This window comes from Mus caroli, chromosome 2 (genome assembly GCF_900094665.2).
Source record: "Mus caroli chromosome 2, CAROLI_EIJ_v1.1, whole genome shotgun sequence".
Taxonomy (NCBI): Eukaryota; Metazoa; Chordata; class Mammalia; order Rodentia; family Muridae; genus Mus; species Mus caroli.
In genome coordinates this window covers 112433649-112440391 of record NC_034571.1, presented here as the reverse complement: position 1 = coordinate 112440391, position 6743 = coordinate 112433649, and the positions used below count along the sequence as shown (strand labels likewise).

The window sequence follows — 6743 nt, the reverse complement described above, 5'->3', positions numbered from 1 at the left end:
TCTGTTTGGTTCTAAAAGGCTTAGCTAGAAATCCTGGCCCTTGGAAGATAATGAATAAGTGTAAAGCCCTGGGAAAAAGGAACTGAGGTGATAGTCTTTATGGAGCAAGTTTTCTTGGCCACTTACTGAGAGCTGGAGGGTGGTGAGGGTACTTGGGCAGAATGGTTTCTTTCCTGGTTTGTATTAATGAGCAGCTCCCTGGGGAGAGTTGAGGAGCAGAGCTAAATCAGTGTAAACACAAGCAGTAATGCCCTGAAATTCAACATAGCCCTCTGCATTTTAAAACTCTTGGCCAAGGGGTTCTTCCAAAATGGTATAATTAGTAGCCAAGCAATGTTCTGAATAAACTAGAGACAGTATGCTTGCACCTACAGCACCATGAGAATGTAAACCTGAAGGCTAGGGGGTCTTTTTCATATTTTGCATATCACAGGTACATAGAGTAAACAAGAGACTACAGTAAGACTGAATACTAATTAATCACATATTTTGAGACCACAAAATCTTGTAGCATACTTTTTTCATTTAGAACCATAAACTTGGCTGTTAAGGGTAATCTCTGCTGTAACTGAATTAGCTATGTCTTCATGATCATGCAATTGTTCTAAATATTGCTTGGTTGTCCCAAAAGCTAACATGGATAGTTTAGGACATCTAAAGAGAAACTACACTCAATGTAGCCTTTTCCCTACCCTTAGGCTTATAATAAAATAAGAGTCTTAGATCTACAAAACTACTTTTTGACTTTTCTTCCCAGGGAAAACAAAGGAACAGAGACCCAGATCTTTTCAGGGATGTTGAAGGTGCTAACTGGCCACAATGCCATGAGGTAAAGGAAATGAGGAGTGGCCCTAGTTCCATTTTACATCTCAGATAAGAAAGGAATGAGTCTGCTGGGTTCTCTTTGATATAAGGATGCGAACACTGGCCACAAGCTTATCACATTCACTTACCAGATATTCAGATAACTCCCTGCCTGGGCACTGCCAGTCATTTTGTTCACTTTTAGTCCTAACTTCCTTGAGTCTAAGTACAAGGAAATACCAGTAAGTTCTTGAGGCTCCCCCTATCCCAAAGACACACTAATCACACACAAAAACAAACTTTTCCCTTTGAAACAGTAGCCAGGAGCCCAATGCACAAAGGTTATATTATTTGAATAAAGCATAGATCATTCTATATAGTAAATGACTATTAATACAAACAATTTAAGCAAGACCCCTACATGTTGGCTTCACTGGGATTCCAGATTAAGTACCTAGAAAGATTCAACAGCTGTAAACTCTGGGGAAACAAAATAGGATCTTTAACACATATATGAAAGTTGATATTTTTTTCACGCAAATATATTCATATACATTCATAGTTTAAATGCCTTTTAACTAGGATGTGTTTTTCCTTTTGTGGAACTCTATAATAAACTGCAGGGCCCCACAAACTCAACCAGTAACCACTCAACCACACAGCTTTGTGAGCACAATTTACCGTCCATCCATACCTATTATTGCTACAGAATCCCACCTCTTTAACATTATTATTAGTTCACTTATGGCTTTTGTGATTTGCAACAGGAAATGTCCTTTCCTATACTGTGCTACTTTATAAGTCTTACTTTTTTCAAGTCTTTCCCCTTCGTTTCTTAAGTGTTTTCTGAAGCAGATTCTCCCAGGTGCTGACCATCTTCTTGAGTGAAGGGAGCCTCTTCCTGGGACCCTGCATATCTAATACTAGACTCAGACCTAGTTTCTACAGGGAAGTTTTACATTTCCTATCATACTAATGTAATACATGTTAAGAAATCCTACATACACTTTTCTTTCTTTTCTTTTGGTTTTCCGAGACAGGGTCTCGTGTATCCCAGGCTGACCTCCAACTCACTACGTAGCTGAGAGTGACCTTGAACTCCTGATCTTACTGCCTCAACTTCCCAAGGCTGGGAGTGTACAGGCATTCACCACCATACCCCGCAGGACTCTATTTCTAAAAATTATTTAAAAGGAACAAACAAATAAAAAAACCCACAAAACCCTACAACTCTTCAGAAAATGACTACTTCCAAGTTTCCTAGGCAGCTTTTAGAGGTAGGAATTCCATTTTATAGAAAACTTTATTTTTCAGAACAAAGCAACTACTTTATTTCCATAAGGAAAGTAGAAAAAACGTGAAAGCTCTCAACAATTACCAAAGGAGAGGCCAACATACTTCTTGTCAACCTACATGGGCCCCACTGAGCTATCAGTTCTCATGAGAGAGACTGGACTCAACACCCAAGTCAGATGTGGGATGGGGCAAAGCCTAAAGTACAGGATACTCCAAACTGCTGACAAGGCTTTGCAGTTAGCACACATGCTGCAAGCAGGAAAGGAAATGGCCACAGAGTAAACATTCCAAAGCAATCAGCACAGCATCTCAGACATGCAAAACAGAAAATTATTTTCTGGACACAAAAGAGGAAAAGTGAACCCAAAACATACAATGCCAAATCAATACAGGACCAATCTAGCTTCAAACTAAGAGAGCAAGGGAAGCCTCAACCCAGGCCTTGCTGTGAGGACTGAGGAGCTACAAAGGTAGCTATTCTAGCTCCCCTCTGAAAGGCCTAACATTCCCCCAAGCACAGTGTCTCTCAGTGTGAACCCACACTTCTGTTCAGACATTAGTTGTTTTGGCCTTTTTCTCCTATCCCCAGGGAGACTGTCAAATATTCATACACACAAAAAAGGAAAGGTCTAGGATTTTCCACTTTTTACACTACTGGTTATTATCAATATTTCATCTTGAAGTTTAAAATTATACTAAATTCATGCACTAACCCCTAACATGGCACTACAATATGCTATCAAGCAGTACTGCTTACAAAAACTATACACATCTCAAAATGGAAGACATTGGTGATTTTGTTGTTCTTAAACAACTTGTAACACTTGTCCACAAGTATTAAAATATACATTATATATATATATTTATATATATTGCACATATCCCGTTTTTGTTTAGAAACTTCAAAAGAAAAACTGCCAGCTTACATGGAGAAGGGAGGAGGCACAGCTATAGATGGAGGCACAACTCTAAAATGGTAGTCTTTGCTGCTATTAAGAAGAAACCCCAAGTAAGACTATAAATGGAAAAGTGCCACACACACACACACACCAGGCAATTAGAGCTGGGATCCACCCATGCTGTGAACACCATTTGGTGTTAATGATGCAGGATGCAGGAGCGAGCGTCTCAGACAAAGTGCACTCACCTGAAGCACCTGGAGCAAATGGGGGACACTTCCCTAGCAGTGACAGCCCCTGCCTGCCCAAGGGCAAGGTGCAGGACAGCTCAGCATCTAGGAAGTGCTCTCAACCACCAGCTGGCTTTGTCTTCTAAATAAAAATATAAGTGGCTGGGGCCCTTGAAAAATGTGGGTTATATTTTTGTTTCATTTTGAGACAGTGTCTGTCTTTCAGGCTGGCCTTGATCTTTGTGGCCTATCCTCCTGCCTCAGTCGTCAAAATGTGGTTACAGGTGTGAGCAACCAAGCCCAGCAATTTAGGTTACCTTAAACATGTTATTTCTCTAGTATTTTATTATTATTTGCTCTCATTAATAGGTTATTTATAATAAATATTCATGAAAAAAGCTTTTAGCATAAATTCAATTTTGTTGCCCAATCTGACTAACCATGTATGTTCAACATTTTCTAATTTTGAACATTTTTATGACTCAAATTCACAGCACCTGCAGCACTGAGAACCCGTTCCAGAAGTCAGCTCTAACAGCATCTGTTTCTCTCTCATCTAACAAGCTTAAAACTCCTTCTCTACCGGCAACCTTTGCAAACAATGGTACCCTCTCATGTAAAAGCCTGGCATCCATATAATAAACTTCCATTGACTGGGAAGAAAGAGACATCTCCACAATAGTTCCTTCTAACATAACTACTAAAGGAAGAAAGAGCATGTCACCCCTGACTGGAATTAATTTTCTCGAGTTATCCCCCCCCACCCCAGGCCCTGAATTTCCTTTAAATCTACAGTGACTAGCAACTAGATCCACACTTCTTATCGGATCTGCTTTTCTTATTTGAAATTTGATTCATATTCCAAATTTCTTTTGAGATTATAGTGAACCAATCACAGGACTGGGAACATTGCTTCTGAGGCCCATTCTCTGGTAACATAGCTCAATTCAAACTGGGAAAATTTACCTGAGTCCCAGATTTTCAGCATAACATTACATTATCACCCAGAAAAAAAAAAAAAAAAAAACCTGTCCAAGTACCTATTTTGGGTTGAAGGAACTTATTTATATTTTTATAAAAAATGCAACTACATAATGTAAAAATGTTGGAAAGTCAGACAATGCTGCATTAGACAGCTTTGCTTCTATTTCTTAGAAGAAAGGATTTATACGCCAAGCCTTAGTTTTTCCTTCATTCCTCTATGTCCAAAGGTGAAGGCCAGTTACACACCAGGGTCCACCACATCACCTTAACTCAAGACCACATATGCCAGTTCCCTTCCAACCCAGTCTCACATCCTACATATGATTCCACAAAAGGAATATAAAAGAGGGTGTTACTGGACTCTGTTTTTTTTTCCTGCTGGTTTTGAGTCTCATCATGATGTCCAAGCTGGCCCTGAACATCTGCTCTTCCTGCCTTGGTCTCCCACATGCTGGCAGTTCAGGGTGAGCATTGTCCCAGCCTATGTTTCCTCCCATTCTGAACTAGCCACAGGCCCAGCTGGGCCTTCCTGAGAAGGACTAGAACAGCAAAGCAGAACATTTAAGACTATTAAACTGTCCAAAGCCTTCTTATAAACAACAGGTTTCTTCTCCAAGAGAAAAATCTTGTTTAAAAATGTAGATTTATACACATAAAACTGTAATGGTTTCACTCCCATACAAAACCAACCCTTGGTTTCTGCTTTTATCGTATCTTGTTTTTGTCCAGGAAATCTGTCAAAGAGTGAGCCAGAATTTAGATAACATTTCTTTCACTTCAAATTATATTAAATATTTGGAACTTACTGCGGTCAACTGTGCTTATAATAGTGTTAAAATTGGAAGACATTAAAAAAAAACCTGAAGTCACCCACACTTGGTATTTTGTTCAGTCTTCTTGTTTGGATCTTTTAAAAAGAAAACACACGCCACAGAACCTAAGTACTTGTTTCAAATTCAACATCTTCCTTCTACTTGCAAACACTGTCTTTCTAACTAAAAAGCTGCAGAAGACCCAAGTCCATTGTTTATTTTCTTCCTGAAGTCAACAGGACGGCTGCATCCTCCCGGCTTTCCTGTGTTGAGTCTGACGTGAAGTAAAAGAAAGGCAGTCTTTGCATCCTAAACCATGGAGGTAATCGGTAGAAAGACATCTGCATCTCATTGGGGAAAGTAACAGGATGGAAGAACCAGGACGCCTCATTGAGAAGTCCACATAGGAATTCCTGGAAATACAAATCAAATGGAAAATAGGACAGCACCTCTATGTAAACTTACTTGTAAAATCAGTATTTAAAACATACACATAGCATACGGCTCCTGAAAATCAAGGTTTTTTTATTTAAAATAAACAAACAAACACACATACATGTGCACACAAACAGTTTAGTCTGTAGTACTAAGGCTGGGGCATAAAAATTACAGCGTCGAAAGCCAGGATGACTCTTCCGTAGTGAGACTATAACACAAACAAATGGAATCTTTTCTATCCTTCAAATAGAAACTGTGGGGCGAGAGAGATGGCTCACTTATGCTGTCAGAGGACACTAGTTCAGTTCCAAGCAGTCACACACATGACAGATCATAACACAGGGCACACACATATGTAGGGAAAAATTCATAAACATGAGGTAAACCAAAAAACAGTTTTGGCATAAGCCTATATAATCCTAGGACTGGAAAAAGAGAAGCCTCCTTCTCTATATATGTGTAGGTGAGTACATACAAACACACACACACATAAAGGAATAAATGTAGCTTATAAAAAACTCTCTGGACAACATCTTGAGAACACATATTAAAGAATAAAAACAGACCCACAAAAGGTACAGGGTAGGGAGAACAGACAGAAATCAGTGTGAACATAGCTATGTGCTACAAGTCAACGCGCTTCAGAGGCCTGGGAAATGATTGGGATGACCCTAACGCTGCCTTCATTTGGGGCACCAACCTTTAGAACTCTGAGACAACAAATCTGTTGTAAACCATACAGTTTGATGGAGATGTACCTCAGTGGTCCTAGCATGTGCCAGGTCCTCGGTTTGGTCCCCAGCACCACAGGGTATGGGTAGTTATATAAAGCTAGGGAAAGTGATACAAAGGCCGTGAAACTTGGTTCTGATAGGTGCTTGTCACTTAGGAAAGGACAGGTGCGGATGGGAACGGTGGCACATGCTTTTAATTCCAGCACTTGGGAGACAAAGGCAGAGGCAGGGGGATCTCTGTTCAAGACCAGCCTGATCAATATAAAGTTGCAACCATAATTAAGGAGTAAAATCCCCATCTCAAAGATATAACAACAACAATAACAAAATCCCAAACAAACAGATACTGATCATATATGTAATCCTAGCAACTTGAGAGGTGTTAAGAGGTAGAGACCTGGGCTGGAGAGATGGCTCAGTGGGTAAGAGCACCCGACTGCTCTTCCCAAGGTCCAGAGTTCAAATCCCAGCAACCACATGGTGGCTCACAACCATCCGTAAGGAGATCTGGTGCCCTCTTCTGGAGTGTCTGAAGACAGCTACAGT

At 40.1% G+C, this 6743-nt stretch overlaps 1 long non-coding RNA gene across 1 annotated transcript in view; it reads right to left on the bottom strand.

Moving 5' to 3' along the window:
* Positions 1 to 2106: 2106 nt before the first annotated feature.
* The window catches only part of LOC110285980, an 8644-nt gene continuing 4007 nt past the window's right edge, over positions 2107 to 6743 (bottom strand). The window contains exon 3 of the long non-coding RNA XR_002377099.2: positions 2107 to 5438. This is a non-coding gene — a long non-coding RNA (uncharacterized LOC110285980). The remainder of the gene's footprint in view (positions 5439 to 6743) is intronic.